Genomic DNA, 6,493 nt, shown 5'->3' on the forward strand with positions numbered 1-6,493 from the left:
CTACTGGCAGAATGACCAAGAGTTCCTTTCCACTCTAACCGAGGTAACTCCGGCATGGCTAGGGTTACCATCTTGGCATGACAATCCAATATAGCATGATAAGGTGATAGACAATCCAAACCCAAGATGACATCAAAATCTACCATATCAAGAAGTAAAAGATCCACACTAGTCTCAAGACTACCAATAGTAATCACACATGAACGATAGACATGGTCTACTGCAACAGAGTCTCCTGCCGGTGTAGATACACACACAGAAGCAATCACAGAATCATGAGGCACAACCAAATACGAAGCAAAATAGGAGGACACATAAGAATAAGTAGATCATGGATCAAATAGAACCGAAGCATCTCTATGGCAAACTGGAATAATACCAGTGATCACGGCATCGGATGACTCGGCCTCAGGCCTAGCTGGAAAAGCATAAAATCGGGGCTGGCCCCCATCACTCTGAACTGCGTCTCTGGGACGACCTCTAACTAGCTGGCCTCCACCTCTTGAATAACTTTGACCTTATCCAAGGCATCCTGTACCAAATCGGTACCCAACAACCGAGCCTCTCCCGGTTCAAACCATCCAACTGGCAATCGGCATCGCCTCCCGTATAATGCCTCATATGGAGCCATATGAATGCTCGACTGGTAGCTATTATTATAAGCAAACTCTGCAAGTGGTAAGAATTGATCCCAAGAACCTCCAAAGTCTATAACACAAGCGCGTAGCATATCTTCCAATATCTGAATAGTGCGCTCTGACTGTCCGTCTGTCTGTGGATGAAATGATATACTCAACTCAACCTGCGTGCCTAACTCACGCTGTACAGCCCTCCAGAAGTGTGAGGTAAACTGTGTACCTCGATCTGAAATAATAGACACGGGCACACCGTGAAGGCGGACAATCTCACGAATGTAAATTTTAGCTAACCACTCTGAAGAATAGGTAACTGCCACCGGAATACAATGTGCTGACTTGGTCAACCTGTCCATAATGACCCAAACTGCGTCAAATTTTCTCTGAGTCCGTGGGAGCCCAACAACAAAATCCATACTGATTATCTCCCACTTCCACTCAGGAATTTCTAACTTCTGAAGAAAACCACCAGGTCTCTGATGCTCGTACTTAACTTGCTGACAATTCAGACACCGAGCTACATATGCAACTATTTCCTTCTTCATTCTCCTCCACCAATAATATTGCCACAAATCTTGATACATTTTTGGCGGCATTTGGATGAATAGAATACCTAGAACTGTGGGCTTCTTCCAAAATTAATTCACGAAGCCCATCCACATTAGGCACACAAATACGACTCTGCATTCGCAAAACTCCATCTTCCCCCACAACAACCTGTCTGGCATCACCGTGCCACACCGTGTCCTTGAGGATAAGTAAATGTTCATCATCATAATGCCGCCTTCTAATGCACTCATATAAAAAAGACCGAGTGACTGTGCAAGCTAAAACCCGACTGGGTTCCGAAATATCTAACCTCACGAACTTATTAGCCAAAGTTTGGACATCTACAGCTAACGGTCTCTCACCAACCGGAATATAAGCAAGGCTGCCCATACTCACAGACTTTCTACTCAAAGCATCGGCTACCACATTGGCCTTTCCGGGGTGATACAAAATGGTGATATCATAATCTTTCAACAACTCCAACCATCTTCTCTGCCTCAAGTTAAGATCTTTTTATTTGAACAGATATTGAAGGCTATGATGATCAGTAAATACCTCACACGAGACACCGTAGAGGTAATGCCTCCAAATCATCAGTGCGTGGGCAATGGCTGTCAATTCTAAATCATGAACAGGATAATTCTTCCCGTGAACTTTCAACTGCCGTGACGCATATGCAATCACCCTACCATCTTGCATCAATAGTGCACCAAGCCCAATGCGAGAAGCATCACAATACACTGTATAAGATCCTGAACCTGTGGGTAATACCAACACCGGTACCGTAGTCAAAGCAATCTTGAGCTTTTGAAAGCTCAACTCACACTCGTATGACCATCCGAATGGAACACCTTTCTGGGTCAGTCTGGTTAATGGGCTTGCTATAGATGAAAACCCTTCCACTAACCAATGATAATAACCTGCCAAACCCAAGAAACTCCGGATCTCTGTAACTGAAGTAGGTCTAGGCCAATTCTGAACAGCCTCAATCTTCTTAGGATCCACCTTTATGCCTTCTGTCGATACAACATGCCCTAAAAAGGCAACTGAGTCTAACCAAAATTCACATTTTGAAAATTTAGCATATAACTGATTATTCTTCAAAGTCTGAAGCACACTCCGAAGATGCTGCTCATGATCCTCTCGACTGCTGTAGTAAATCAAGATATCATCAATGAATACAACCACAAAAGAATCCAAATAGGGCTTGAACACCCGATTCATCAAATCCATAAATGCTGCCGGGGCATTTGTCAACCCAAATGACATCACTAGGAATTCATAATGCCTATATCGAGTCCGAAAAGCTGTCTTAGGGACATCAGATGCCCTAATCTTCAACTAATGGTAACCAGACCTCAAATCGATCTTCGAAAATACCTTGGCACCCTGAAGCTGATCAAATAAGTCATCAACTCTTGGCAACAGATATTTTTTTTTGATAGTGGCCTTGTTCAACTGCCGATAATCTATACACATTCGCATTAGACCATATATTTTCTTTACAAATAGTACTGGTGCACCCCAGGGCGAGACACTGGGTCTAATGAATTCCTAATCAAGCAAGTCATGTAACTGCTCCTTTAATTCTTTCAACTCTAGCGGGGCCATACAGTATGGTGGGATAGAAATGGCTGAGTGCTCAGAGCTAAATCAATACAGAAATCAATTCTCTGTCGGGTGGTATCCCCGACAAATCTACAGGAAATACTTCTGGAAATTCACGAACAACTGGTACTGAGTCCATAAAAGGAACATCCGCACTGGGATCGCGAATATAAGCCAAATAGGCTAGACACCCTTTCTCGACCATACGCCGAGCTTTCATATAAGAAATAACACTACTGGCAGAATGACCAAGAGTTCCTTTCCACTCTAACCGAGGTAACCCCGGCATGGCTAGGGTTACCATCTTGGCATGACAATCCAATATATCATGATAAGGTGATAGACAATCCAAACCCAAGATGACATCAAAATCTACCATATCAAGAAGTAGAAGATCCATACTAGTCTCAAGACTACCAATAGTAATCACACATGAACGATAGACATGGTCTACTACAACAGAGTCTCCTGCCGGTGTAGATACACACACAGAAGCAATCAGAGAATCACGAGGCACAACCAAATACGAAGCAAAATAGGAGGACACATAGGAATAAGTAGATCATGGATTAAATAGAACTGAAGCATCTCTATGGCAAACTGGAATAATACCTGTGATCACGGCATCGGATGACTCGGCCTCAGGCCTAGCTGGAAAAGCATAAAATCGGGGCTGGCCCCCACCACTCTGAACTGCGTCTCTGGGACGACCTCTAACTACCTGGCCTCCACCTCTAACGGGCCTGACCTCCACCTCTAGCTGCCTCACCCCTACCTCTAGCTGGCTGAGCAGGCGGTGAAGAAACCGGTGCCGGTATGATGGCACGAGAATCCTGCCGAGATCTGTTACTCGACAACCTAGGACAATACCTCTTGATGTGACCAATGTTCCCACACTCATAACACCCATCCTGATGTCGTGGCTGCTGAAGCTGAAGCTGAACCGAACGGGCCGGATAACTGCTGTAGTGACTCTGGAGTGATGGTGCACTAATAGGAGCTGAATATGCACTAAATGCTGGCTGCCCAGAGTAAGGCATAATAGGACCGACCGTGACTCCCTGAAGCACCGGGATATGCCTGAAGTTCTGAATAAAACGGTTTGGGAGGATGACCTCAACCAAAATTACCCTGCCTCCAGAAGAAGCACCACTAAAACCACCGAACTGACGAGGCCTATTATCATACCTCTGCCCTCTCTCATGTGCAAGAACTATCTCGATCCTCCTCGCGACATTAGCAGCCGCCTGAAAGGAAATCTCACTTCCGGTTTCCTTGGCCATCTGAAGCCTGATAGGGTGAGCAAGTCCCTCAATAAACCTCCTCACTCTCTCTCCCTCGGTAGGAAGTAAAAGAAGAGCATGACGGGTTAGATTCACAAAACGAGACTCATAATGAGTAACAGTCATACTGCCCTGCTGCAGATGCTCAAATTGCCTGCGGTAATTTTCTCTCAGTGTGATAGGAAGGAACTTCTCCAAAAATAGCTGCGAGAACTGCTCCCAGGTAAGTGCAGGCGATCCAACTGGTCTGTTCAATGTATAATCTCTCCACCACCTCTTGGCGGAACCCGTCATTTGAAATACAGCAAAATCGACCCAATTGGTCTCAACTACACCCATGTTCCGCAACACCTCATGGCAGTAGTCAAGATAATCCTGGGGGTCCTCAGAAGGTGTACCACTGAAGTGAACTGGAAAGGGCTTGGTAAAATTATCCAGTCTCAATAAGGCCTCAAAAGACATGGCAGGACTATCACCGTTCTGTGCCGCAACAACTGGCTGAACTACCCCAACTGGCGGGGCTGCTGGAGCCTGATTGTGGGGAGCCATCTATTCCGGAGCTGGAGTAGTAGGAGTTTGTGCTCCTTCCCCAATATGTGAAACGGCTGGTGCAACTGAAAACGTACCATTCTGGGCCACACCCTCCATTAGGCTCACCAAACGGACTAGAGCGTCCTAAAGTACTGGAGTAGCTAAGAATCCTTTCGGGATCTGAACTGGTCTAACTGGTATAGTGTGAACTGGAACCTCCTCCTGAAGATCCACCTGAGGTTCTACAATAGGTGTTGCTGCTCGAGCTCTAGACTGAGCTCTACCTCCGCCTCGGCCTCGACCTCTAGCACGACCTCGGCCTCAACCTCTACCCCTGACTATAGTTTCCACAGGGGGCTCTGGTCTCTGTCAGTCGGTAGATGTATTACGTGTCTTCGCCATCTGCGAGCGAATAAGAATAGAATGGTTCAATCATCGATGATAGAATAAAATCGCACGATAGAATAAGAAAGAAGGGATATTGTTCCTAAACTTCATAACCTCTGAGAGATAAGTACATACGTCTCCGTACCGATCCTTCAGACTTTACTAAACTTGCTCGTGACTCGTGAGACCTACGTAACCTAGTGCTCTGATACCAACTATCACGGCCCAAAATTTCCCACCTTCGGGACCGTGATGGCGCCTAACATTTCACTTGCTAGGCAAGCCAACGTTAGAATATAATTAGCCATTTAAAACAAAATTTTAAATTAATTAATAACAAAAAAACAAATACGGAAATAATGTTTGAAATAAAGTGAGTATTCCATAATAATCGTGATATCTAAATACCATCCCAGAACTGGAGTCACAAGTGCACGAGCTTCTAGAATAATATAAATAAAGGTCTGAATAAAATTCTAACAAAATTCTCCATATGCAGGTTTGGGCAAAGATGCGGTTTTGAGGCCCTTGTCCAATGAGGAAGAAACTTTGGCCTTTGTCCCAAAGCCGGTGAAGGAAAATAAAAGGAAAAGAGCCTATGTTCCCGAAGATCCAAAATCCAAGAAGAGGACGGATTGTAAGCCGAACAAGAATACCATTCCTTTGACCATGGAATCAGTTTTGCATTTAAGGGATGAAGATGACGAAGAAGAAGAAGAAGAAGAAGAAGAAGAAGAAGAAGAAGAAGAAGAAGAAGAAGAAAACGATGGGTCCGCGCTGGCGGCCCGAACGAAGAGAACCACCGATGCCCCATCGACAGCTGGATCGATGATGCTTCATGAGACTCTGCCTCGAACTGAGGATATACCGGAGAAAGATTCAGGCGGAATCCCTGAATTATCGGAGATCGAAAATGCATCCCATCGGAGCCAACAGATGGGGGATATGTCTGAAGGGGCCCCTCTTGAATCCCTTCGAACCGAAGAGAATACTCCAAGTAATTCATTTGGGGCAGCAACAATCGAAGATTCGCCCACCTTTCCTGCTTTTTCTGCAGGGGTAATTCGGGAAGCCCAAGCTTTGGGGGCCCTCGATCTAGACATGCCTCATAATGGGGAGGATCCCTTTCGTGACATGTTTACCGGTATCGAGGACGTTGCCGGTACTAGTGATGAATCAGATCTTTTTCACGGGGTGCAGCAGGCTTTGAATCATGTAAGCCTTAAAATTATTTTGTCGGTACTACCTTTATGTTTACTTTTCATTTCTCATTTCTTTGCAGGCAGCGACAGTTCATCGAGAAACATGTTCTCGGTCCCAAAACGAGCTGCGTCGATACGAGGCCGACCTTCAACGGGTTACTGATGAGAGGAACTCCCTAAAACTTCTCTTAGGGCAAAGGGAAGAGGAAATAAAAGACCTTTGAGCTGAGTTGGCCAAGGCTTACCGAGATCAGATCGATCTGTTTGAGCAGGTAATGATACTTTTAAAAGCCTATGG

This window comes from Nicotiana tomentosiformis, chromosome 1 (assembly GCF_000390325.3).
Source record: "Nicotiana tomentosiformis chromosome 1, ASM39032v3, whole genome shotgun sequence".
Taxonomy (NCBI): domain Eukaryota; kingdom Viridiplantae; phylum Streptophyta; class Magnoliopsida; order Solanales; family Solanaceae; genus Nicotiana; species Nicotiana tomentosiformis.